Raw genomic sequence first — 25,251 nt, forward strand, 5'->3', positions numbered from 1 at the left:
CCATCTCTTTCTATTTCAGTTATTCTTATGAGAAAGCATAAGGAACAAAAATAAAATAAGAGTCTGGTATATTTATGACATTTCTGATGATAGGGTAACATTTCCATACTTGAAACAATTTTTTGTTTTCTTTTTAAATATAAGCTATGATAATTGAAGTAGAATTTATGAGCCATAAAAGTTTTTAAACAAAAGATATGGTTGTTTGGGTGGTGTGTCTCACTTTCTGAATTTGCCCAAACATAGATGACGTATGCCCTCCTTCAGGTTAATGTATAATTCAAGTTACAATTTGTCCTCATAGATAAAGACAGAAACGATTGATCAAATAGTGATACTTGCTTCCTTTTGTAATTGTCCTGAAATACAAAATTCTTATTTGGTCAATGTATAGGTTCAGAGACCCATATGAGTGCCATACTGAGATATGCAATTGCAAAGATTCCTATTAATTAGAATACATTATATGTTCACATGAATTCCTTCTATTCTTCTACCGTTGACTTTAGCTCTTTTTACATAATACAATTTCTCCAATAGTTTGTAAAACAGTAATGAGCTTATTCATGTTCAGGGAGAAATTTTACCCTTATAAAAATATACCCCTATTTTTATCATACATTTCAGATTTTGAGAATGTAAATAATATTTTATATATCTATATACCAATAGACATGGACAGTTGAAAACAATACTGACATGGAAAATACAATCACATGTGTAATCAGCATATATATAAAATCCCAATTCATAAAATACATATAAATGCATATGTGTATGTGTGTATATATATAATAATTCCAAAAAGAGACCGATGCACAGATTACTGATGGCACTTGCTACCTAAGTGTCTACTTACAAAATCAGCTTCAGGAAATGCTTACCATCAATACTGGTGTCCTTGTGCCTGTTTCAGTGATCATACACATAAAAGTGTTGACTGGAGTGGCAACCTGCCCTCTCTTGCCTTTCCACACTGTTGCTGTCACTCTCTGGCTCCCTGGGACTTCAGGTTCTGGCAGCAGGAGCATCACTACTTGTGCATGTGGAATAGGAATAAACATCATTAGTGGGTGAGTTCTCAGAATTTCCTCTCTTCCTTCTTCAAGCTTCTTAGGAGCAAAATAATCTTGCTTACCAAGCTACCTCTAGAAGTCTCTTAGAGGACAAAGGAAAAATTCAGAGGAAAATGCTAGAAACCAAACAGGCTAAGTGGAAGTAAATAATAAATAACCAAGTAAGATAGGACAGGAGAAGGGAGACAGAAGCCTATGGCTGGCAGAGAAAGATTTTGTGGTTTAGGAATAGAGAGAGAAAGAGGGCACTTCAGGATCACCTCTCATCTCTGTGGAAGAAACAAGTGACAGGAAGAGGCATCTTAAAGATTATACATCTGTAATGCTCTTCTCCTTCTGGAGTTTCTTCTGGAGTAATGCTTATCAAACATGCTGTTGATACTAGAACAGTCCTTCAGTGTGCAGGGCTGTCCCACACACTGCAGGGTTTTAGTATCTCTAGTCCCACCTACTAAATGCCAGAAATACTCTTATCCTCATGATAACTCAAAACATTTTCACACATTTGCAGATGTCTCCAGAGACACTCCTGCTGCTGAGGGAGAAATACAGCTCTGGAAACAGATTGTGTGTCTGTCTGTCTGTCTATCTATCCATCCCAGTTACATTTGTATAATATGACTCTCACATGTATTGTATTTTGGAATACCTGGGTAGCAGGTATATTATTTTACATGGATAAGAAAGTGGATTTTAAAATGAAAAGAAAGAGCTGTGTTTCGAATGGCAAATAAATGATATTAACAGCAAAATAGGAAAAATCAGGAAAGGAAGCCAACATTTCTTGGTTGCCTGCTACTCAGTATGATTTACCTAAAATCACAAGGTAGTTTAGTGACAGGACCAGTATCTAAACCCAGGTTATTATGAATCCAAAACCCATGATTTGTTGTGTGCTAACAGGAGAACAATGAGGTGGTTTAAAAAATTTTTAAGTACTTTAGAAAATAACAAGTCCAAATGAAAAAAAAATTTTTTTGCTCCAGGTTTAAACAGCATCCAAACCTCATAAGATTCATCCTCCCGCTTCTAATCTAGTAACATTATGTATCATCCATCAATAGATATGGGGAGATTTAGAAGATAAAAACTAAGAAATTAAATATGAACATTTTACAAAAAGGCTCACTGTAATCTTATTGTCAGCAAGTGAAATTGTTTAGAGAAAACGACAGGAAAAGAACAAGTCTGTGTCCTAAGGAAAATGCTTGATTTCTTGATATTCTTGGGCTAGGGGCCAGAAGCATGAGCAGAAATGTATTATTATTATAAGTTCAACCAGAAGTGTACATGTTATTCTTTTCAATAGTGCTTTGGCAAAAGATGCTCTTACTGATACTAATTCCTGAGTATTAAGTGAAAATCATTGTTCACCTGCTTAGAATGATCTTCAGATGAAAGAGTTCTGACCGTGACTTAACTCCCTTCTTTAACTCAACCATCTGACAAGGAGGAAATCCAAGGCATGGCAAGAACACCCCTGGTATGACTCCTGCCATCTTCCAGCATGGCTCAGAGTCAGGCTTCTCAGACTGCTGGACTGGAAGTAGTAAAAATAACAGACAACAGGCCCTGTGGCTCCTATAAGCTCTTTAACATTACAAATGAAATTTAAATGAATTCTGAAAGCCTCAGGATAATTATCACAAAAAGACTTTATTCACAGGTGGACATAGGTTCCCACCAGAGATCAGCGCCATCACAGTACGTCATTCCTTCTGTAACATCTCTACAGTCACAGAGTTTAAGGCTTAACTTCACCAGGGGCATTTCCATAGTTCTTAAGGGCAAGAAACAATTCTCTGACTTCCCATTGCTGCCCACATGACCAGCCTAGCTTTCCCTGGCTCAGCAATCTGATAGAAGTCTGCTGAGTCAGAAGAGATGCGGAGGATTTAGCTTTGTAAGATGACTATCCTTCCCGTTATAAGCATTGCAAATTCAATGGACCACAAAAGATTGAATCTTTCATTTAAGCATGATCTTGAAATTCATTTCAGTTACTATGACTAAAGGAATACTATGAAAATAAAGAATCAAGGTATGTCAAGAAAAGCCATTTCTTTTTTCCATACAAATTTCCAAATGACTGCTGATAGTGATGGGGGTAATAAAACTGGCAAAGTCATCCTTTTTGTCAGTAAGAAATGACTTTTCCCTGAATCTTAAAATCCTATACCCTAATTATATGTAAGTATGATTGTGTGTACGTGTGTGTGTGTGAAAGAGAGAGAGAGACAGAGACAAAGACAGAGACAGAGAGAGAAGCTTGTTCTAATAGCTTTCATATTAAACTGGACTCTTCTTTTTATAGTGTAAAAATGGCCTTTAGTTTTAAAGCCTAGGTCTACATAATTCACTTAAATAGCAAACTCAGAAAATGCATCTGATAGAATGACATATTTGCTCCCTTTATCTGATTATATTGATTATATTAACCAGACAATAGATAAATCCTTTTTATTCCATATAATCACAATTTCTGTGATATCTACTGGGGAAAAATGAATCCTGTGGTTCTTTTCCTAGGCATAATTTTTAAAAAGTCTTAAGAGCTGGTTTTTCTTTGATTAGCGAACTCAACACTCAAACCTCCAAATAGTAAGTCTAGGTCAAAGGGCCAAGACATAGGTAATGGCATCCCTTAGAAGACACTTGAGGAGGTCAGAAGGATTTCAAAGAGGAATTTGAGACTTTTGTGGCTTTTTATCATTTACTTTAGTCTACGTAGAACCTGCAAGTTGAAATAAAGTGGTTTTAAGAGAAAAGGTTCTATGTAAAATGACATTAGAATGTTTCTGGCTTCATTTATTTGGACTGTGAATCATGAAAAACTATAGTTCTCAAAAATGCATCATAGCGCAGGTTTGCTCCACATAGTTCACCAAGCCTTCCTCATTTACAAAGCCTAGCTCTTAGGTCTCTTATTTAAGTATCTCATTTGGCTGATCAAAGGCCTTTTTACTCTTTATCAAAGAGTCCCTTTGAAACAAAGATCATCTGGTCAAAATATATCCCAAATAACCCACGAACACAACCTCTTTTGTGTCAGTGATCTGATGAGAAGTATCTCTGTTCATACTATGTAAATTATTCATGAATTTCATCATGAAGTTAGAAGTTAATTTCTAGTCATTTGAGAAGCCCTGAACTAGGTCACTGCTGTAAGCTCCTCCACCTGTCATGTCAAAGTAGCAAAGAGCACACACTCATGTTGCTAATGGTTTTAATAAGCAAAAGAAATGTCAGCAGCAATAGTGCAGTCAGCCTAGGACACCACAGATTAACATGGTCATGTTCATCATTTAATATTTATTAAGCATCTAATGAATACTTGGCTCTAAAATAAGCACTCTGGAGAGTTTAGAGGATGCAAAGAGGATACGATTATTGCTCTCTGGGAATCTGCTGCCTGCAAAGACCCAACAAAAGTATATAGGGTACAATAAGGTAAATTAACAATCCTTGATGCAGCCAATATAGTAAAGTGATACCAATAATGAAAAATTGCAGGTAACATTATCAGAAAAAGAATGAGAAGGAACATCAGGAATAATCAGGTTTAATTTCTATCATTTTACAGATGAAGAAACTGAGGTTCAAAAAGTTAATGGTTTACCTCATCATGTTCAGTTGGAGGGTCAGGCTTGAGACCCAGGTTTTCATCACCTAAATGAGGGCCAGTGCAGATGATGCATCTCATGTTAGGTTCCTTGGTTATGGCTCCTCTTAAATCCTTGAGTTTGTGTAGTTCTGTGAATCTGCTCCTACATACACACACACTCAACATAACATGCAAACAGAGGCAGAGTACCACAATAGACACCTCCAGAGAAGAAAAGGTAGGCACAGAGCAGTCACTGGTTCATTGGACTTGTGCACTCCTGCTGGACAGGTGTCGTCAGATCCATGGTTGGGGTGTTCTGAGAAATGATTCTCTGAGGATTTGGTTTCCCCCTCTGAGTCATTCCTCCATTTCCATGAGAAATGATCCTGTTTGTAGCTGGGTAGTTTTTCCATCCTGTTTACTGCCCATAGAAAATTGGGGCACTTTCCATGGAGGCTTATGCTGTCAAAGGGGTCAATAGCGACCTTGGACTATTAAAGAAAAGCTGTCAAGACATATGTCTGACACAATAGGACACTTAGCAGATATGAAGAAGAAGAGCTAAATTTGACCATCTCCATTAAAAGAGGAGTATAAGCTTATAATGGTATGAGTACCATGGCCATAACTTTTTGTTGGAATGTCATTGCAAAGGAAATTAATTTGAAAAACAAAAATAATAGTTTTTAAAACCTAATTCCTTTTTCTCAAGCAAATTGAAATTATGAAAAATGCTTTGTTTTTGTTTTTAATCATGAAAATCTGTAAGAAATAGAGATAAATGTTCAACATATAAATAATTTCTTTAATAAATAGAAATAATGCACTAAAGATTTTCTTCTTCCTGACTCTCTATGAGATTTCATTATCAATACTCAGACAACATAGAACATAATAAAAAGGGATAAATACACAGTTAACAAAATGTCTTTTCTAGAGGGACTGAACTATTCTCTAACTCGGAGGGCAAAAATATTTTGGAAGACAAGGTGACAATTTCTAGTAGATGAAATATAGAAGTAGATAACCCTAATATACTAACAAGTACCCTGTCTCCTGAAATTTTGTGGCCTTTCCATTTGCTCCAGAGACTGGGGACATAAGAGGAATTAAAATGTCTTTGACAAGATACATGAATTTTCCATTTTTCTTTCCTTTTATATTCATAACCTAACAACTTTTATAATTGGCCTGTGAATGCCACACTTAGCAATAAATCTTAAACTTATGTGAAAGGATTCACTTGGGTGGTATATAATCTTTATTTTTAAGATGCAATTTATCAGCTTAAGCTAATTAAACTCACAGTTGTCATGCTTCCTATGCTTCTTGGAATTCAAATTAAGAATTTGATATCACGTCTTTAATAGGTAATGAACATTTTGTGACATTTGTTTCTTCTAATGAGTCTATTAAAAATTGTATAAGAATTGCCTGTTGATTGACAAATTCTCTTTGCTCTAACAGAATTAGTTAACTTTGACCATTATTTCAACTAGCTGAAAAAGTCACATCAAAAGTTATCTATGTCAACTATTCTGTTTTCTTGCTACTTTTAATTTTTCACTAGTCAGTCAAATCCTAGTGTCTTATCCATCTGACAGCATATAACACTGGCTAGATAGAATTGAGACACACATACACTACACATGCAGATATATAGAGACATATAGATGTATATGTTAAAGTGTGCTCTCAGGATAAGCTGTGCAGCTTGTGTAATTAATAAAAACTTCCCATTGACATAATTAATTTTTAAGGATTTTAAGGTGGACTAAGGCAACCATAGCCAGCTCAGCGAGAAGGGGCTCTTGGAGCAACAGAAAGGAGGAGGGAGAACACTTAGAGGCATGAGTGCAAAATGGAAGGAAAATATTTCTACCATGTGTACAGGTTATGTCCACATGCTAGTGAATTAATAAGAATGAGAGTGAGTAAATGAGGGAAAAGACTTTTTCTTCCTTTTGCTATTTCCACCCTATACCTAGGATGGCTCTTTGGTCTTGAACATATTTTGAATTTAAAAGATACAGAAGTATTACTCATAATTATGAAAATATTGATTACTTCTCATAAAAACATTTTCCTAAGTGATCTTTTCTAAGTCAATTAAATTTTTTGTTCTGTATTCTCATAACAGAATATTTCTTTCTAAAATTTGTATTATTTTAAATATTTTAATTGGAACTGTATTTTTAAGTTTGTAAGAAAGATTTGATTGATGAATTATTTTTACCTATACCAAATTTTATAGATTATGGCTTTACCATTTGATCTTTGTTCATTGGTTAAGTGAAGAAAATGTGACCAGTTTTGTGAGGGTGGTAGAGAAGGAGAAAAGCAAAGAAACAGGGTGATAAAAAAGAAAAGATAAACAGAGTGGGAGAAGAAGATAAAGAGAAACACGGAAGAGAGATGAAAAAAATAGAAAGTTTACACTAATTTTATTTTATGGCCCGTTAAGCCCAGAAATGTATGGTAGAGTAAAGTAGTAGTAGTAGTAGTAGCAGTAGCAGTAGCAGTAGCAGTAGCAGTAGCAGTAGCAGTAGCAGTAGTAGTAGTAGTAGTAGTAGTAGTAACATCAAAGCAATGGGTTAAAATGTCCTTTCATATAGCTGAACAGAAAAGTCATATATGGACTATAGGTTTGAGAATATAGTTAGTGGAGGACCTAAATATACCAGGTAATAAATTCTGTTTTATGCTTTTGGCCAAAATAAAATTTCAAAGCATATCCCATAGAGACTTAATGATCCTTAAAGAAAAGATTATTCAAATAAGTTTGGGCAATACTGCATCTTCTATTGCCCTCTGAAATATACATAATATACATCAGCGTATTAACACCTCTGAGAAATCCTGAGAAAATAAAGTTGGTGAGAATTAGTTAAATTATTGTTTACCAATCTATTTAAAGACAGAATACTAACGGTGTGTGTAAAACCCTGTTTGCATCCTATAGAACATACTGTGGGAACATGTGTGGTGGTGAGCCACAGTTGAATGTTAAGGCTGAAAAAGACAGCACAAAAGGAAGCACAGAGTTTAGAAAGGTAAGATCTCAAGGTGATGTGCTAGATGCTGAGCAGACTAAGACTGAAAACAGGGAGGCAAATTAATAGGCCATGGTAACAGTTATGGGGAGAGACGAGGTCTCAGATTGGTCTGTGGGAGAGCTGGAACATAAAGATGTAGGCAAGTTGTAAGAGACAGTATGCCAGAAATGTTGACTATTGTCAGACCCACAGTCCCTCCTGATGTGGTCACCCTTTATACCACGTGCCCCACAATTTAAGTGAACCAGGGTAGGAATCCAATCCAAGGTGACCTGCCCACAGCTGGTCAGCAAATATGACTTCTATGGTCTGGCCTAAAAACAGAAGTTAGATCAGATGTCCCTTTCAAGAGTTTGAAATTATAAGAGAGGTTGAGTCATTTAGCAAGTGGATACAGATATGTGTGAGTGTCTGGATGTGTACACACACACGTATTTATATAGAGAGAGAGCCTATACACAGTGCTCACTTCTTGTGTTCGATCTGTATGCTGACTTTAGACCCACAATGCAGATTTAGTCTTGTCTGTGCATGACGTATCAGCAGTATTGGTGTTGCCATTTTCAACGAGGCATCCTGAAATATTAATTTTCATGTTTGGTGTTTTCCCACTTCCTCCTACAAGATCTTTCTACCAGGGAGTCAGAGTTACCCATATTGCCTTAATTATAGTTAAGAATGAAAAGAGCAAGTAGTCAATGTGGAAGGGAGCCCTGAAGGAATGGGGGTGTGGAGTTTATGCTCTAACAGTCAAGTAGAATAGAGAATAGTGTAGAAACAGACCCTTTCTCATGCATATGCTTATTCAGAAAGTACAGGTGTATCTGGGCCAGGGAGGAGGGCAGAGGGAGATGAGAAACAGGACCTGGTGGGACACACCCTTACAGCAAGTCAGGGAGTGGGAAGTGAGAGGGGCCAACCTGGGGGATGAATAACCCTGTGGAGAGAAGTCATGTCCTCATGGGGAGAGTGCCCATCACCCTGAGTGGCCCACAGCAGGGAGTCCGTGGAAGTCAAGTCAACACATAGAGATGGCTCCTCACCTGGACAGAGCAGGATGCTTGGTGGTGGAGTGGGCCTTCCATCTCCAGACGCCCACCCATTACCCGTTGGACTTCTAGCTTAGATAGTCCTGCAAATGATCCAAGGATTTGCTGGGCCCCATTGCGAATGGCATTTGCAGGCCTCCTAAATTAGCAGATGATGGTCTTTAACACCCAGAGAGATAAATAAATGTGAGAAAGAAGAGCCTCAGCTCTGGTAGTTGAGTAGGACTGGACAGTGATATATTCTATCTCTGTCAAACATTAAACATAACAGATTTTCTATAAAAATTTTATTTTAAAATTTCATTACTTTTATGAAGCTAACTACAAAAGGTCATATTGAACACAGTTTTGTTGTCTTGTGTGCTTAAGCTAAACAGAACAGAAATAAAACTGCATGAAAATAAAAACCTCTCTAACTTTAACAACAGCACATTGCTTTGTTTATTCCAAAACCCTCTGGATCTGCGGACCACCTATGTAGGAGAAATTAAAAACTAAATGAAAATATTCTACATGCCATGACTAACAACTTAATTTTTAAGCCTTTTATAACCCTAAAAATGCTCAGCCATCATTTTTATGTTTTAGCTTAGAATGAGTTTTCCAACAAGGATTCCAGTAACAGTAAATCTGGTGTTTATAGCCTCAGTTTGTTTTTTGGTTTCTATGCTATTTCTACATGAGTTCTTATTAACATTTCCTTCATCTAACTTCTCTCTTTCCTTGGTACCAGTGTTTGCTGGGGGGCTGTATTTCTAGACTCCAGGATGTAATTCTACTTTCCAAAAATGCAATTCTCTACTTATATACAATATTTTGGTTTTGTCTGTTTGTTTGTTTTTTTGTATTTTTCCAATTTTCTGTTGCTTCAACACAGTTTTGTAGATTAAGCATGGAGCTCCTTTTAGTCTCTTCATCAAAGTGCTCTCCCCTGGAATGGACTAACCAGATACGTCTGCATCCTTTAGAAATCTGCTTCTAGAGATGAGGCGATCATGGTTTCCGAGTTAAGATGCATCCTTTAACAAAGTGTTCTCATAAATGGCATAAAGCCCACATTCTTTCTCAGTGGAAGCCTCACAGGCAGTTGATCCAAGCCTTTCACAAGCCACATGTAGGATGTGGATGTTAAATTTTAGTCCTTTGTTTTTTTAAATATTTGGTTGGGCTTGGTATCCTCTCTTTCAAAAAATCTAACTCTGAGTCCCTTCTAAGCCTCAGTTCATCTCTGAATTGGATACTTGTTCATTAAACACATCTTTAATAAGCAACTGCAATATGTTAGACACTGAACTTCAGTTACAGGCTAAAGATAGAACAGTGAACGTGGCATATTTGAAGCCTGCAGTGTGGTAGGGAATAGAGGCCTCAGTCAAGTTATCATAAAATGTTACCAGGTCACTTCAGCCCTCCTCCCTCTCCGTGGCTTTCCTGATTACCCTCCCTTGATTTTTCTCCTATCCACAAAATTCCTTCACAGTTTCTATTCTTCATCACCTATGCTCTAGGGTTTTGTCCTCCACCCTTATATCTTGCCACCCTGTACCCTCTCCCCAAGGGAGACAACACACCTCATGGCTTCAGCTTTTACCCATGCTGAGGATTCAAAGAATTCTATCTTCTTCCCTGATCTCTCTACTCACCTGCCCCACCCCTAGAAGAACCACTAAGTTTCCACCCAAATCTTGGAATCCATCTCCTCATCCTCACCCCATTTGCACTAAATGAACACTCCAGTGATGCCCTAATTATCTCCCTTCTTCTCATTTCAGTCCTCCTTACTACTTATTCCGTAATCATATTTCTAGAGTATAAAAATGATCATACCATTTCATATCTAAAAATTCCTAATGATGTCCCAAAGAAGCAATCTAAGGACCTCAGCATGGCACAGGAGGTCCTTAGGAATGTGACACACAGAAAGGATCATTTCCACTTCTTGGCATGCAAGCCTTTTCATTTTCAAAAATACACCATCAGCTTCATAATGCTATTCCTTCCCGCGGGCCATTCTGCTCAACATATTTTGCCTCCCTCTTATACTCAATATTTAAGCCTTAATTCAAATAATACCACCTCAGTGAAACCCCTGAGACTTACAGGCAGAGTTAGTCACCCCTTTTTTAAGCCATCATCCCAATGATATACTTATATTAAAGCATCCATCAGAATGCATTATGAGTTTACAAGGTCATTTATCTTGATAATCTCAGTATGTAGCAAAAGAGCTGGGAAAAAATAGTGGATGTTGATTAAGTATTAATTGGACGTTGTTGAATAAGAGAGTGCCTCTGTGTGTGTGTGTGTGTGTGTGTGTGTGTGTGTGTGTGTGTGTGTGTAGGTGTAGGTGTAGGTGTTTTACAGTACAGGATATTTGAGAGAATGGAATTTTTTTTCTCATCTGGATGGAAAGTGAGGAGAAGGGGAGAAGAGAGGAAGCACTGACTAGACTGTTTTTTTTACAGAAGGAAAAAGTAAAAATCTTATATAGAACCTGTCTATTTACTGATGATATGTTGGAAAAAAATAAGGGGTTATTAATCACAGATTTGGAATTGGCACCTATCTGTTTTGAAGGGTTTAGGATTAGATTTGTCCACAAGTGACAGAAAATCATAGTAGCTGGGATAAACAATTTTGAAGTCTATTCCTGTCTCTTATGAAATTCCAGGCTCAGCAGCACTTCACAGGGTCGGGGAGCACGTCTCCTCCTGTCTCGTCACTCTGTCACATGCACTTTCAGCATCATGGTCCGAAATGGCACATGGAGATTCCAAGAAGCAGGATGGAGGAAGGAGCAAAGAACCATAGCACAAAGATTATATGAGCCTTATCTCCTAAAGAAGGTTCCCAGATATAATATAACACTTTTACGTGCCGCTTACCGCCTTATTCTGTGGCCAAAGAGAGGCTAAGAAATGGAGCCTTTATTCTTGTCTGTATGTTTCCAGCTGAAACTTCTATTGCTGTAGAACGAAGGAAGAACAGATAGAGACTGATAACGATTTGGTTTTTACCTCTCTGCATTTCAGGCCTTGTCCAAAATATTGTGTAAGACAATTCTCACTCTGTAATCACTCAGCAAATATTTGTTGTTATTGTTATTACTATCCTCTTTGACATCATTTGCCGGTTCCCCACATCCCGGCAAACTGGATACTTCTACCCACATGACTCTCCAGCTGTAACATAGGGTAGTAGATATTACAGCCTCATCAGGCCTTGAATCCTACCAGAACTCCACCCTGAAGCTGTGGAAATAATAATGACAGTTCCTCATGGCCAGCTGACACCCGCAGAGTTGTCTAACATTACCAGAGAGTTGCTGAGGTGCTAGTTGATTTGGCTAAATGTTATTTGGTCTTATAACCTCACTTTTTACTTGAGAGAGATGAAATCAATCATAACCTTTTAAACCCCAAGGTCCCACGGAGAAAACTTCCATCTCAGAGAAACTTCTAGAACTTTACTCCCAAAATGATTGATCACATCATTACACATTACTGTATCAAAACTAACATTATTAAGTCCTCATATTTCCAGTGGAATTTAAAAGATGATTATATACTGTTAACTTGATAATGCTTGAGTTTTTTTTTTTTTACTTCATCTGCAAGGAGCTAAAATTGATAGAGTGGGCTCTTGGAAAATGAATCATTTGGGAGAGCTTTGGGGGCCCTTCACCTATAAGACAGGACAAGGGCTGCTAGCAAACAAGATCACTTTCCTGGTTACTTGCTTTGCCAGAAATCATTACACACAATCTCCTGCCCAGATTAGTGAGTGCATGTTATGCAGGTCCTAAGGAACTGCTTCCTTGTTCTCTGTAACCTTCGCTGTAGTAACCACAGTATTGAATGTTACACAGCAGTCCTGGAGTTTTATTAATGAACCCATCAGCTAAATTACAGTGATCATTAAAATTTCCAGTTAGTGTCAAAATGTTTAAACGTGCTCTGCTGGCAACCTGATTCTTTTTTCTGGTCCAAGATGTCACTTAGCAGAGCTTCTGTTTCTTCTACTTGGCAGGCTGGGCATGAAATGAAGGACAAGTAGGTAGAACCAACTTTTTTGGGGAATTTTTTTAAGTGAGTTAATGATCCATTTCTTAAGCATTAGAAACTGAAGGTGAGTCACTAAAGCTGATGGCATTTATAATCAGTACTTGCAAATTTGTAATCGGTTAGATCAGAACAGTGGTAACAGCCTTTCAGACTGGGACACACATTTCAGAGGGTGGGAAGTTCTGCCACCAAAATGTCAGTAACATCTTACTCAAAAGAAAAGGAAATTTACAAAATGTTATAAAGTGATGGAAGTTAGGAGATGCTTGATAAGTTAAAGAAGTAAGAAAATATTGACTCAGAGAGCAGGTTTTATTATAAAAGTGACAGGGACCTCAAGATATGTTTGACAGTGATGGAACTGGGTTACATAAATCGACACATCTCACTGCCTTGCTTCTTTTTCTGATCAGAATTGAGGCTTAAGTAAATTGTATCACTTTTACTTGCCTCTGCCCTGTCTCTCACCACTGCCATAAAATCTGTGATGCTTGCTTTAATTTTTTGAAGCATTACCAGGATTTATTTTTAAAATTTAAAGAATTATAGAAAGGGACTACTCAAGCACTTGCTAGACTTATAAAAATACTGTTTCTTTAGAAGAAAAAAATTCTCTTCAGTTACTCAGCAACAGAACCTGACCCGCAATCATTGAACTGATTTATATAAAGCGAGCACAACAGCATGCTGTAGTTTTGCCCTTTCTGATGTCAAAATCTACCTCAGATCCTAACTGGCAAAGTGACAAAGTTTTCTCTAGTTGCCTCCCGCCCACCTCCAGTGGGAGAAGTGATAAATTTAAATAAAAATAATGTTTTAGCCATTTATGTATCATCTTAAGAACATTTTAATGAGGTCAGTGAACTTATACAAAAATAAACTTAGAATTTAAAATCTGAAATCATTACTGTAATTCACCTGCTTTGATTTTGGAGCTCGGAAGGTTAAAGACCAATGGCTGGAAACCTTAGAACTAGTGACCCTAGATAGAAAGGCAGAATGGGAGTTCTCTTTCACTGCTTAGGTTCCCACAGGTGAGGTCAATGCCAGTTGTCCTTTCTGACACATTCCAGGTGTTCCCTGGAGGATCTTGGGTGTCCTTCCTACCAGCAATTGCAACTAAGGTGGCTGCATTTCCCACTTCTGAGCCCTATCCTTTCTCATCCTTCAGTGTTTGCCTTGATCCATCTCTATGCAGGACGGGCAGGAGGTGTTGGAGTATCTGGGCATCAATCATATGACATTCGCCTACTTTTCCTTCCTTCCTTCTGCTTCCAATCCAAGTTTGAACAACAAGCATAGAAAAGAATTCACATTTGCCTTATCCCTCTGACCTGGGACTGGGCTTAACACTTTACACATGTGATTTCATTTAAAATCCCTACAGCTTTTTATTCTAGATTTTACAGATGACGAAATCTGGATTCCTAGAGGTTAAATCATTTTCTCAAGGTCACAAAATAGGGAATTGGGGAAGTTGAGCTGCCCAGTTCTTCCCACTAAGTACACCCCCCTGTGTCCATCTCACTTGGACCTAAGAGTTACTGGAGGTTTTGGAGAAATAAGGGGCTAACGGTGATACTAAAATGTATGAAACATGACTGACTTACCAACTTGTCACTACTCTGATATACAAGCAGAACAAACTTCCTATAATGCCAAGTTAGGAAGTCTAATATTTATTACAAGTATTCAGATCTATATTTGGCATGAATACATTTATACAGGTAGTCATTCTTTTACAGTGTGCAACTTATATACATTGTAAATCACTTGAAGTTTTTGTGGACCCATTATCAAGTTTATATTCCATTTTCAGTACACTTGATATGTATTTTAAAAGGCAGATATTTGCAGATATTTCTCCTCTTTAAAACATTCTGGTCAACATTGAAGCTAGTTTTATCATCCTCATAAATATATTAAAACCTTTCACTTTAGCCCTTACCCTGCTGAGTACTTCATTGGGATTCTGACTTAAGCATTTCTTTGACTGGAAATTGTCATCTACTACAGTTAATGATGCAGAGCAATGCCTCAAGTCAATACTCTATGCAATTACTCAGCCTTTATAAACTACAACTATGCTGACGTAATTTTACTAGTTTTTCACTAGTCCAACCTAACATGCTTTCTGATTCATTCATTCACAAAATTCATCTCCTCAAGCACTATGCATTCAGTGATTTATGTATTCAACAACCATTTTGACACAAATGAACACTCATTCTGGGTTAGGGTATGCCTTTCCTGCAAGATGATATTTTAACGTTGTTTGTTATTTGTAACTACCTTCCCCTTTATATCTAGGGATTTCTTTTTCTGTTTTTTGTTTTTTTTTTTTTAATTTATAGCTTTTCATTGTTAACTTGAACCCATGGTAGAATAAGTGGCTTTTAGTTCCCCTTGTGTATTCTATTTTGTTGGAGGAATGGTTTTGGGAAAAGACTTCATACAAGAAGTTTTAATGATGAGTAACAGTTCATCAAGAAAAATACTTGGCAATCTAACTATTAAAAGTCCAGACCAGTGAGCTGAATCACTGACACAAAGTTATCGGTAAGACACAGCAAAGTTTATTCAATATCTTCTCTGTGTGTTGGGGAGGGTGAGTGCATACAGGTCCTGGAACTGAAGGTGTAATCTCAGAGACTATAGTAGTGCTCGGCTGGCCGGGAGACTTAAGCATTAGACAGCCCTAGGTCTGGAACATAAGCTCTGTGAGAGTGCCTAGAACAATTCCTGACATAGAGCAGTTTCTCTATTAAAAAGTGATGCATAAATGCCCTGATGATTTGGCAAAAGAATTATTAAGTGCCCAGAAGCCCTTCCATTATGTTGTGAGGGCACATCTATATATTTTTTCCTACCTGTCCTCTTATGTCCAAAGAGGAAGGGGACTGAAATTGATGAATGAGGGCTTAGGGACACTTTTTGGGCCAATAAGCTAGAGCTGCCCCTCTAAGTAGACAATCTTTCTATTTGATTCTTGTTTCCTTGTATTTCTATCTCTTCTTTCATGAGACTGATGGGGCAGTAGACTCCAATGGAGGCTCTACTTGGACAGGAGATCTGAGAAGACCTTAGGTCTAAGGAAAAAAACTCATCATCCTTCTGCCCTTGTTCTTTTTGTTGTTGCATTAGGTACCTTAAACCTCAGAGTATTTCTGTAAGGGATGAGCTTAGGGGCTGGGAACTAGGAACCCTAACATAGCCTCACAGTACTGCCTTGCTCTCTAGAACACATAATTTGGAACCAAACCTTTTTCCCCCTCTGGCCCTGTTTTCTCTACATGGATCTTGTAAGAGTAGCTATTAATGGAAACCCTAGATTCAAACCAAACACCAACGCCTGCCCCCTGTGATAGACTTGGTGAGAACACTCTATACAGAGGTATTCTATGGACCGACTCAGGCGAGAAGGGCATTTCCGATAACTGAGGTAAGAGAGAAATATAACCAAAAAGAAAGTTGAGGACAAAATCCAGGAGAAACTGATTAACCACAGCAAGCTAAAGAGGCAAGGAAAGTAAACAAAGAATAATAATGGGTTTGGTGGAGAGGGAACCTGTAGAACAGATCAAGGTGCAAAGCAAGTCTTCAAGCTCCAAGTGTGCAAGGACCACTACATTTATGAGAAGCCCATGCCTGCTGCCTAAATAGGGCTGGCTTCCAAAAATTTAACGATTTTTAAATGAACAGTCTTAATTCCTTTTCTCCTTCTCTAGTACAGAATCTGAGTCAAATCACCCTACCCTGGACCCCCACAAACACATACACAGATGACAGAATTTGTGGGTACTCTGTCCTAGTAAGCAAGTTCCTAAGGTAACGGGAAAAACAGACTTCAAGTTCTGGGCTATTATTTAGCATAATATTTTCTCTCTGCTTGCATATTTTGCTCATATATTCATGCCTTGTATCAAGTACTAATAAATGTGTACTCTTTTCATGCATACGTATTATTTAAACTTCCTTACTGTGAAATTTATAGTCCAGAAATATCAAATAACTTATAATCATTTCATACACACACACTCACATACACACACACATTCAGGGCTGTAAACTCTTCAAGGTCAAAGATTGTGTGACTTACTCATTTGCATATTCCCAGTGCCCAGCATAGTATTCAGTACATACTCAAAAATAAATTAAACTTATTGTGAAATTCGTAAGGACAGAACAGCTGTGTAAGTAGAGACAGCCATCCAAAAAAAGCATGTAACTATTATTTCCCATTGAGTAATTCATGGGAAGTAGAGACCATCAAGGCACACCAATTTCAGATCCTCCGTCCCTACAAAATAAATAGAAAGTAGCCCCAGTAAGAGGTACGAGAGAACAGGTATGAGATTTTCCAGGAAGAAAGTAAAGCTATTGGGGTGTCATCTCCATTTTCTTCATAATAATCCTTTTTGGTAAATGAATCTCATTGCAACCTTTCCTTCTGCTGTCCAAATCCTTATTCCATTATCCTTCCCTCACAGTCAGTTTTCCATCTCATTTATAGTGTTGTCTTCCTATTACATTTTCCCTCTCGGTTTCCTTAATTAATAATTTTCAGCACTTAGACCCACCCTGACTTCTACCGGAACTGATTAAGATAAAAGGATTTCTATTTATTCTTGTTTTGTTTTTCACCTCTCATTTGCTCCTTAAATACATTTACGTTACTGGTTACTGTATTTCTGGTTCCCAGGTTCTTTCTAGATACCTCTGCCTGCACCCTCTTGAATGTATATTTAGAAATTATTTTATTCCTCCAGTGCCATTAGCCCGCATCTTCTATTTTCAACTGTGCCCTATTTGTATGTCCTTTCTTTTTCAACTTGCCCTTGTATTCTGAATTCTGATAGTGTTGTTCATGTTATCATTCTCCTGACCACTCAATCAAACTGGTGGCAAAAATACATTTAATGAGCATGATTTCCGTTTAACTACACAAAGCACTCATGCCATTATCAAGTGACTCTCACATGACCAAATTGTGCAGATTTCTTTTCCATATATTCTGCTCACATCCTATTATAGGTCCAGCTGATAAAAATAATCAACATATTATTCTTGGTCAGATCTCATTATAATCAATTCGAAAGCAGTGCTTATACTTTGCTCATTGTATTAGAATTTCATTCCACTGGGTTCAGTACTGCTCATATGAAGGGGTCACAAGTACTGTTTTCTCACTTGAATTAACCAAATGTCATAGTTTTCTATCCATTGGAGTTAAATATGCCAAACCATAACTGGTCTCCTTTCTAAAGTTGAAGGTCTCAATTGACAGGTAGATTTGGGTTAGGGTTGTCAGATTAAGCAAATAAAACAAATTTAAATTTTGAACAACTAGTTTTTTAGTATATGTGCAACCCATATGATATTTAAGATACACAGGTATTAAAAAATTATTTGTTTATCTGCAATTCAAATTTAAGTAGTACTATTTTTTTGTCCAAATATTTCGTGGATGGACTTATTATGAAAATTATTTGTTGTTTGTCTGAAATTTAAACTTAGCTTTGAGTTCTGTATTTTATCTGGCAGCTCTAACTTGGAGGCATTCTCAGATTTGATTTAGACATGAAGTGATTTCTACTGTCTGGAAAGCATGATGAGAACCACAAAGGAATCTGTGGGAAAGAAACAAAACCCTGGATTTTCTGAGAGCTTAAAAATAAGGGTGACATTCACTGATTTGGGATGTTAGATGTAATTTTGCTTCAAGAAAAGAAGAAGACTGCAGGGTTTCCAAAACTTGACTTGGCCTCTTTGTATGTGCTTATGTTGGGCATACAGACACACCCGCTCTGTAAATCATTGCTTAGCTCCCTGAACAACTTGTTACAATTACAGATCAGTTTCAGCTGGCATATGCTAAATGTCTACAATTGTATTTTTCTTTTTCTATAAAAGGAATATTCTAGGTTGTATACATAAGTCCTGAAAGCAAAAGGATGTTGTGTACTATCTTTACAGAGCCAAGCTGTTTGATGTTGCTTGACACACTGTGACATTTTTAGGTCAAGCAGAAAAATCTGTATTTGCTCCCTGACAGATATTACTATATCCAAGTTCTAGGAGAAACCCATCATTTAGAACTTAAACTTGGCTTCCAAAAGAGAGAGAAATTTAATTCAGCCCCAAACATGGAGTGTGGGAGCAGCTCTATTTCTTCAAACTCGTCTGCTCCATTGAGATCAATTTTCTGCACTAATTTGCACCAGAAATTCAAGAGCCAGTTATCAATTATTGGTCACAGAATCTCCTAGCCGATTAGGTTTGGATAACGTATTCCAACATATTCTCATTATAGAAAAGTAGATATACTTAGATGAGGTCTACATGAGATGGAGTTATCTTATTCCTCAGGAAATTGAAAGGGAAAATGAATGGATGGAGTAATTCACTTTTTGAAACTAACACAGATATGATCCTTGGAACCTATTTAGCAGAATTGGCTCTGGGTGAGAGATGCCAGAGATTCCACTGATACAGCAAATAATGTCATCAATGTTGATTCATAAAACTAATCTGGATCTCAAGGGGGTCAATGCTGGGTGACTGGCAAATGCATTCACATTACTGGTGGAGTCACTGCTGAGAAGCTTAACTTAGTTCAGATAGCAGTGGAAATAAAAAAAGTTCATAGGGCCAGATTAGCAGGCAGTCCACAATACATTATAGCTACAAAATTCCAAATCTCATGTCCAAAAGGAAAGAAGAAAAACATTTTTATGTGTAATCGGCTGAAAATGTATTTGGTTATGCTTTCAAATACACAGTCATATTTATGCATTTAATGGTGACCATATAATTTATTGTCTAAACCATAAAACTTTTGTCCAGGAAAAATACTAAGCCAGAGAGAATTCATGGACAATAGGCATAAACCAGGACTGTTCTGGGCAAACCTTAGGGTATACACACCAGGATCTGTGTATGTAATAAAAAATAAATACAAAAACTGATTTTAAATCCATATCGTGGACCAAACCACAAAACAATTTGAATAATCACAGAGAATGTTTATTTGGTGGTTACTATTTTCCAAATGCTCATTTAATCCTGGCATCAACTCTACGAGGTAAAAGGCCATGTTGCTAATTGGTAAATTATGGCCAAGAAAGGCTAATACATTTCATTAAAATTTACAAAAATTATATATATATATAAAATTAAGTATTTTGGGATCCATATAGTCTGCATACGTAGTTCATACACTAAATAACAAAATATGCTGATCTAGAATTAACTAAAGTAAATAATTGAATATTAAGTATTACTATATTCAATCACATAGTATAAGGAATCAGATAATAAGTATTCAAAATTTAAGTACAGACTTTTTTTAAGATAATGACTATGTTATCATCATGTTACAAATGTGGCAAGTCTGATTCCTGAGAACAGGGTACTCAAATCGTAATGTACCCCCTGCCCCAGCTAGATTCACCTGGGTGCTCTTTAAAACTCAGATTCTTGAACCCAGACTTTATGAAAAATTCCACTTGATTCTAACGCATAGAGTGAGAGTATGTCCTAAAATATAGGGACAAGAGTAAATTTGTGACAGTGAATTTATGTTGTTGTTTGTTTAGGTTTTGTCTTTGTAACCTGTTAACATATAATTTATCATAACTAAGGGAAGCACTGATTAGAATGACTGTCTTTCAGTACTCAAAAATAACTATGCTGACTTATCTCAGTTAAGTAAAAATATTAACTTCTACCACCAGCTCACTAGATAAGGTTTTCTTATTAAAGTATTTTAAAATTTAATATGAACAATGTATAATTTTATATAGAAACTAGATACTTAGGTAAGCCATTGTTACAAAGTAACTACTATGGACAACATAGTTGTTCTGATTATTTTATCCACGTTAAAAAAGCTAAAGTTATAGATGATTTTTTAAACTGCATCTAGAAAAGCCAACATATCTGAGTTCTATTCGTACACAGAATTATTTATGAGATTTTTTTAAGTATTTATTAAATGTATCATTCCTTTCAGTTAACTTGAAATGATCATAATCGAGTGTACTAAAACGTAATGTCTTCTTTCTTTTAAACAGTATTTGTTTACTACTTGTCAGGCACTATTTTAGGTACTAATGACAAGTCAATGAACAAAATAAGTACACACAAAAAATTATTGCTTTCCTAGAGTTTCCTGTTTAGTAAGTCTTGTGCTCTCTTTGCCTTAAAATGCATGGCCACTTATTAACAAACTTACAGGTGTGTGAAGAAATGGTACACCAATCAAGGAATGTAGCCACTGTCATTACAGATCCCAGGGAAATTATAAGAAAATGTTAGGGTAGGAAAAATGTAAACTGAAGAGCTAGAATTAGTTTCTGTAGGGTGAAGACCAAATGTGAACCTTCCTGTGTGCAGCAGGGGTCAGATGGACTTTGATGTCCTTAAGTTTGAAGGTCTACAGGGACATGAATCACTTGCTTAATTTGAGCGGACATTTAAGGTGATGTTGGCTAGATCCATTTTACACTGTTCTGATAGATCTTCCCAGCCTCCTTGCTTGTAAAGGGAACTCTAAAGAGATGAGATAAGCAAGCCCTTTAGTGGGAGTTTAAAGGAGAGAAAGCAGTGAGTTTCACAAATAAAAACTCAAAGCAGAAAACCAGTAGGACACTCAGTTACTTCAGATATGGTATGCCAGGACACACTAAATTACTTTCAGAAGATCCTCTTAAACTTGGTAAATTCCCTGTGTATTATTTCCATTCTGCCCTGTCTGCTCCCCAGTCTTGATCATACAGGAGTAAAACCCACCTAATGAAAGTGCCTGTTTGCTTTTCTTTATAGAAAACTAGGGACGTGCAAGAAAATCAAAGGGTGGTAAGGCAGCTTTGGAGGGGAGAGGAAAATGAGTTTAGTCCTGCAAGCCCTGGTCGTGCTGGGAAAAAAGAAAACAGAGTCCCTGGAGCTGGCTGGCTGCCGCACATGCCCATGTCTAACAGAGGAGAGATCCCTTTGGTGTACTCACAATTCACATTGGGCATTGGAAAGGAAATAATATTTCAGTCATTCATGGAGGCAAAGGTCTGGACAGTTGCGTTGTAACAATGCTAGTCTCTGTCTTTATTACCTAATACACTGTAAGTCCTTCAAGGGCAAAGATTGTCTGATGCATTTTTCTCTTCCCATGACCCAGCATGGGAGTTGACACAAATTAATTACTCATAAAAGTTGATGCAAAAGAAATGAATTAATTATTTAATTAATGGCTTGAAATTTTCTTACAGTTTTAGACAAATAAAACACTTACAGATTTCTTATTATACAATAGTGCTAGAAAAATGTGAGTCTGCATCCTAAGGGGGTTGTTTGAGCTGAGTCTTGATCAGTATGATGTGGAATATGGGGAAAGGGACCTTTTAGGTAGAGAGACGAGAATTTGCAGAGGGGTAGCAGTGACAAGGCATCCTTTAAAGTTGGCTCAAGTGTAAGAGGGATGAGGTGAGACTGGGAATAATCTTGATCATGAAAAATCTTGAATGTCATGTTAGAAAGTTCAGGTTTTAATCAAGCCAGAGAAAGTTTTTAAGAATGGAAATGTGATGTGGGATCTGATTGGTCTTTTAGAAAGTTAGATCTGGCACTAGTTTGAATGAAGGACTACATGGAACCTATGAAAAGAACCAAGTGATGAAGCTATTGGAATAGTTCAAAGGAAAAATAAAATATGAACAAAGAGATGGGTTATGGCACAAATATGTAATGTGCTTAAACATATAAAGCAAAAAATATCTATATAACATGATGCATTAAAACATATAAAACACATTCCAAAGACTTACTGATGAATATGAAGTAGACAATGTAGGAAAGAGAAGAGTCAAGGATGACCCCAAATTTTCCAGCTGGGGAAACTGATAGTGCTCCTATATTGAGAAAAGCAGAAGGAGAGGGAGGATTCCGGGGAAAGGCCAGCAATCAGCATGGGAACCTGCTGAGTCTGAAGTGCCTGCAGACATTTTATAAAGATGTTCGTCAGGTAATGGGATTTTGAGTTCTGCAGTTCTTGGAGTGGCTAGGACTGAGTATGGATTTGAGATTTATCAGCAAAGAATTAGAAGAGCATCCAAGGGAAAAGAAACTCATGCTATGAAAGTGTTTAGAGCTGGAGGAAAGAATCCTGGAATTAACTCTAGGGATGTCAACAGCCAAGGAACAAGAGCTGAGGAGGGGACAGAGAAGTACATTCAGGGGATCAACAGGGACACCTGAGAGAGCTTCTTACAGAAGCCAAAGGCAACCAAACTTGAATGAGGGATCAAGTCAGGAGTCAAATAAGATGACTGGGAAAAAATACCAATCTACTGGACACTTTGGAGCAATCTGATTAACATCATGCAGTGTTCTGAATTGGGAAACCAAATTTCAGAATATGGAAAGACCAATGATAAAAGGAAATTGGTGCATCATTGGCACTTACTTGGCAGTGAAAAGAAGGTGCAAGATGAGTTTGCAACATGAGAAGATGCCAGAGCCAAGAAAATGTTCTCTCTCTGGGTAATTTTGCCTTTCTGTCTCCTAGTCAGGGACCAGAGATGGTCTAAATCTGTCCTTGATGCTCACTCCCTATCTTTTTCATTTATGTTTCTTGGCTGCCTTATATGTTTTCAGATTCAGCTCCATCTTGTGAGTGTTCCATATCTCGTGTTCCTTTACCTCCCCATCTGGTCTAGGGAGGAAAGACTGAGATCCACCAGGACTGGATGTGCCCAACAATTAGAACAGGTTTGTGGGTTTGAGAACTGAGGGAACACAGATGTACCAGTAGCTAAGGAAATTATGTTCTTCCCTTTATATTCAAATAATAGCATCACTCTGAAATTCAAAAGAGCTGCTAAACTTCACAGATTCTTCACTCAAATATGCAGCAAGCCCAAGCTACTATCATTTCTCCTATTTTGACTTATTTTTTTGCCTCTGGACATCTTTCTTTCTTTCCAACTGTTTTCTTTAGCCTCTCTCCTTTTATTAGGTATTTCCTAAATGTTTTGAAAATCCCAACTGACATTATAAAGTTTTTTAATGAGATGAGAAACTTTTTTATGGGTCTTCCCTCATCTGCCCCCATTACTAAATGTATCTCCTTCTAAAAGAACAGGTGGTTTAACTCTGGAGGCCACATTATTTTGAAGGAACCATGACAATTATCCAAGAGGGAGAGGGTAGAATTTAAACACTAGTTTAGCCCATATTCAGTGTTAGAAGTTTCACGGAAGATGGAAAGTTAATCTCATTTATAGCCACAGTTTATGAAAAAAATTGTTAATATCTATGTTTTAATATCTAGCTTATTTGGTATTTTCAAGTGTCTCAAAATAACTGAAAATGTTACGAGTTGCCAACGCAAAACTGTTCTTTTTTTTTACGGTGTCACTGGCCCCCTTTACATTTCTCAAACGCTTGCTTTTATATTAATATAAATCAGCCAATGTCTGTTTCAGAAAAGATTCCATATGCTCAGCCCATATCCATTCTCTGCCAAACACATGGAGATGCCTTGCCCGCTGGAGAAACTGACAAATGTAAAACTTAAGAAATTAGAAGCGCTTCTGTTTCCTTGTTCCCAGAGCCCTGGTCCTTCAGCCTACCCACACGTAGTCCCACAGCAGGCACCTAGCCAAAGGAGGAAGCTGAGAATCTGACAGTCTTCAGGCCTTGCCTTTGTTCCTAATTCTAGAAAACCACAACTTCATTTGTTTGCAATATGTTTCAAAAATAAAATGGCCTAAGGAAATGAGGTAGATGGAGCAGTTAGTAATTTGTCCCTTTAAATTCATGGTGTTTGTTTCCTTCTGATTTAACAGTTACAAGGTTCCTTTTCAGACAATTAGCATGCCAAAAGAAACATGAAGTGCTTCCAAGGCCAATGGCTTCTGATTTCTTGTTGAATTGCGCCACCTAGTGGTGATCCTGTTTGCCTAATTATTACAAGGAATGAGTGACAGTATTTGATTTCCTGTTCTAGTATATTTTACTTTAGAACCATGACTAAAACTGATATATATATAAGTATGGGTTAAACATAATAGCTTATCTGGTAAAGCTGTTTACATTATCTATCATCTCATCATTGGCCCTTGAGGCTAATTTTTGCAACTTGAGAGGGTGCCAGAGCCAAGAAAATGTTCTCTCTCTGGGTAATTTTGCCTTTCTGTCCCCTAGTCGGGGACCAGAGATGGTCTAAATCTGTCCTTAATGCTCATTCCCTATCTAGGACCTAGGACATCCCTCTCTATACAGTACGGGCTGTGTGGATACGGTTAGAGAAATCTTCCTTTGTCTCACTATATTAATGGCCATCTACTTAATGATGGATTTTTAAAATAATTGAGTCTAGATGTTTATTAACCTAATTTTGTT

General features: G+C 37.2%; 1 long non-coding RNA gene across 1 annotated transcript in view; it reads left to right on the forward strand.

Annotated features, from left to right (window-relative positions):
• LOC116662176 overlaps positions 1 to 25,251 on the forward strand; it is a 262,216-nt gene that overhangs the window by 229,722 nt on the left and 7,243 nt on the right. The window lies entirely within an intron of this gene.

Source organism: Camelus ferus, chromosome 3, assembly GCF_009834535.1.
Source record: "Camelus ferus isolate YT-003-E chromosome 3, BCGSAC_Cfer_1.0, whole genome shotgun sequence".
In the NCBI taxonomy this organism is placed as follows: domain Eukaryota; kingdom Metazoa; phylum Chordata; class Mammalia; order Artiodactyla; family Camelidae; genus Camelus; species Camelus ferus.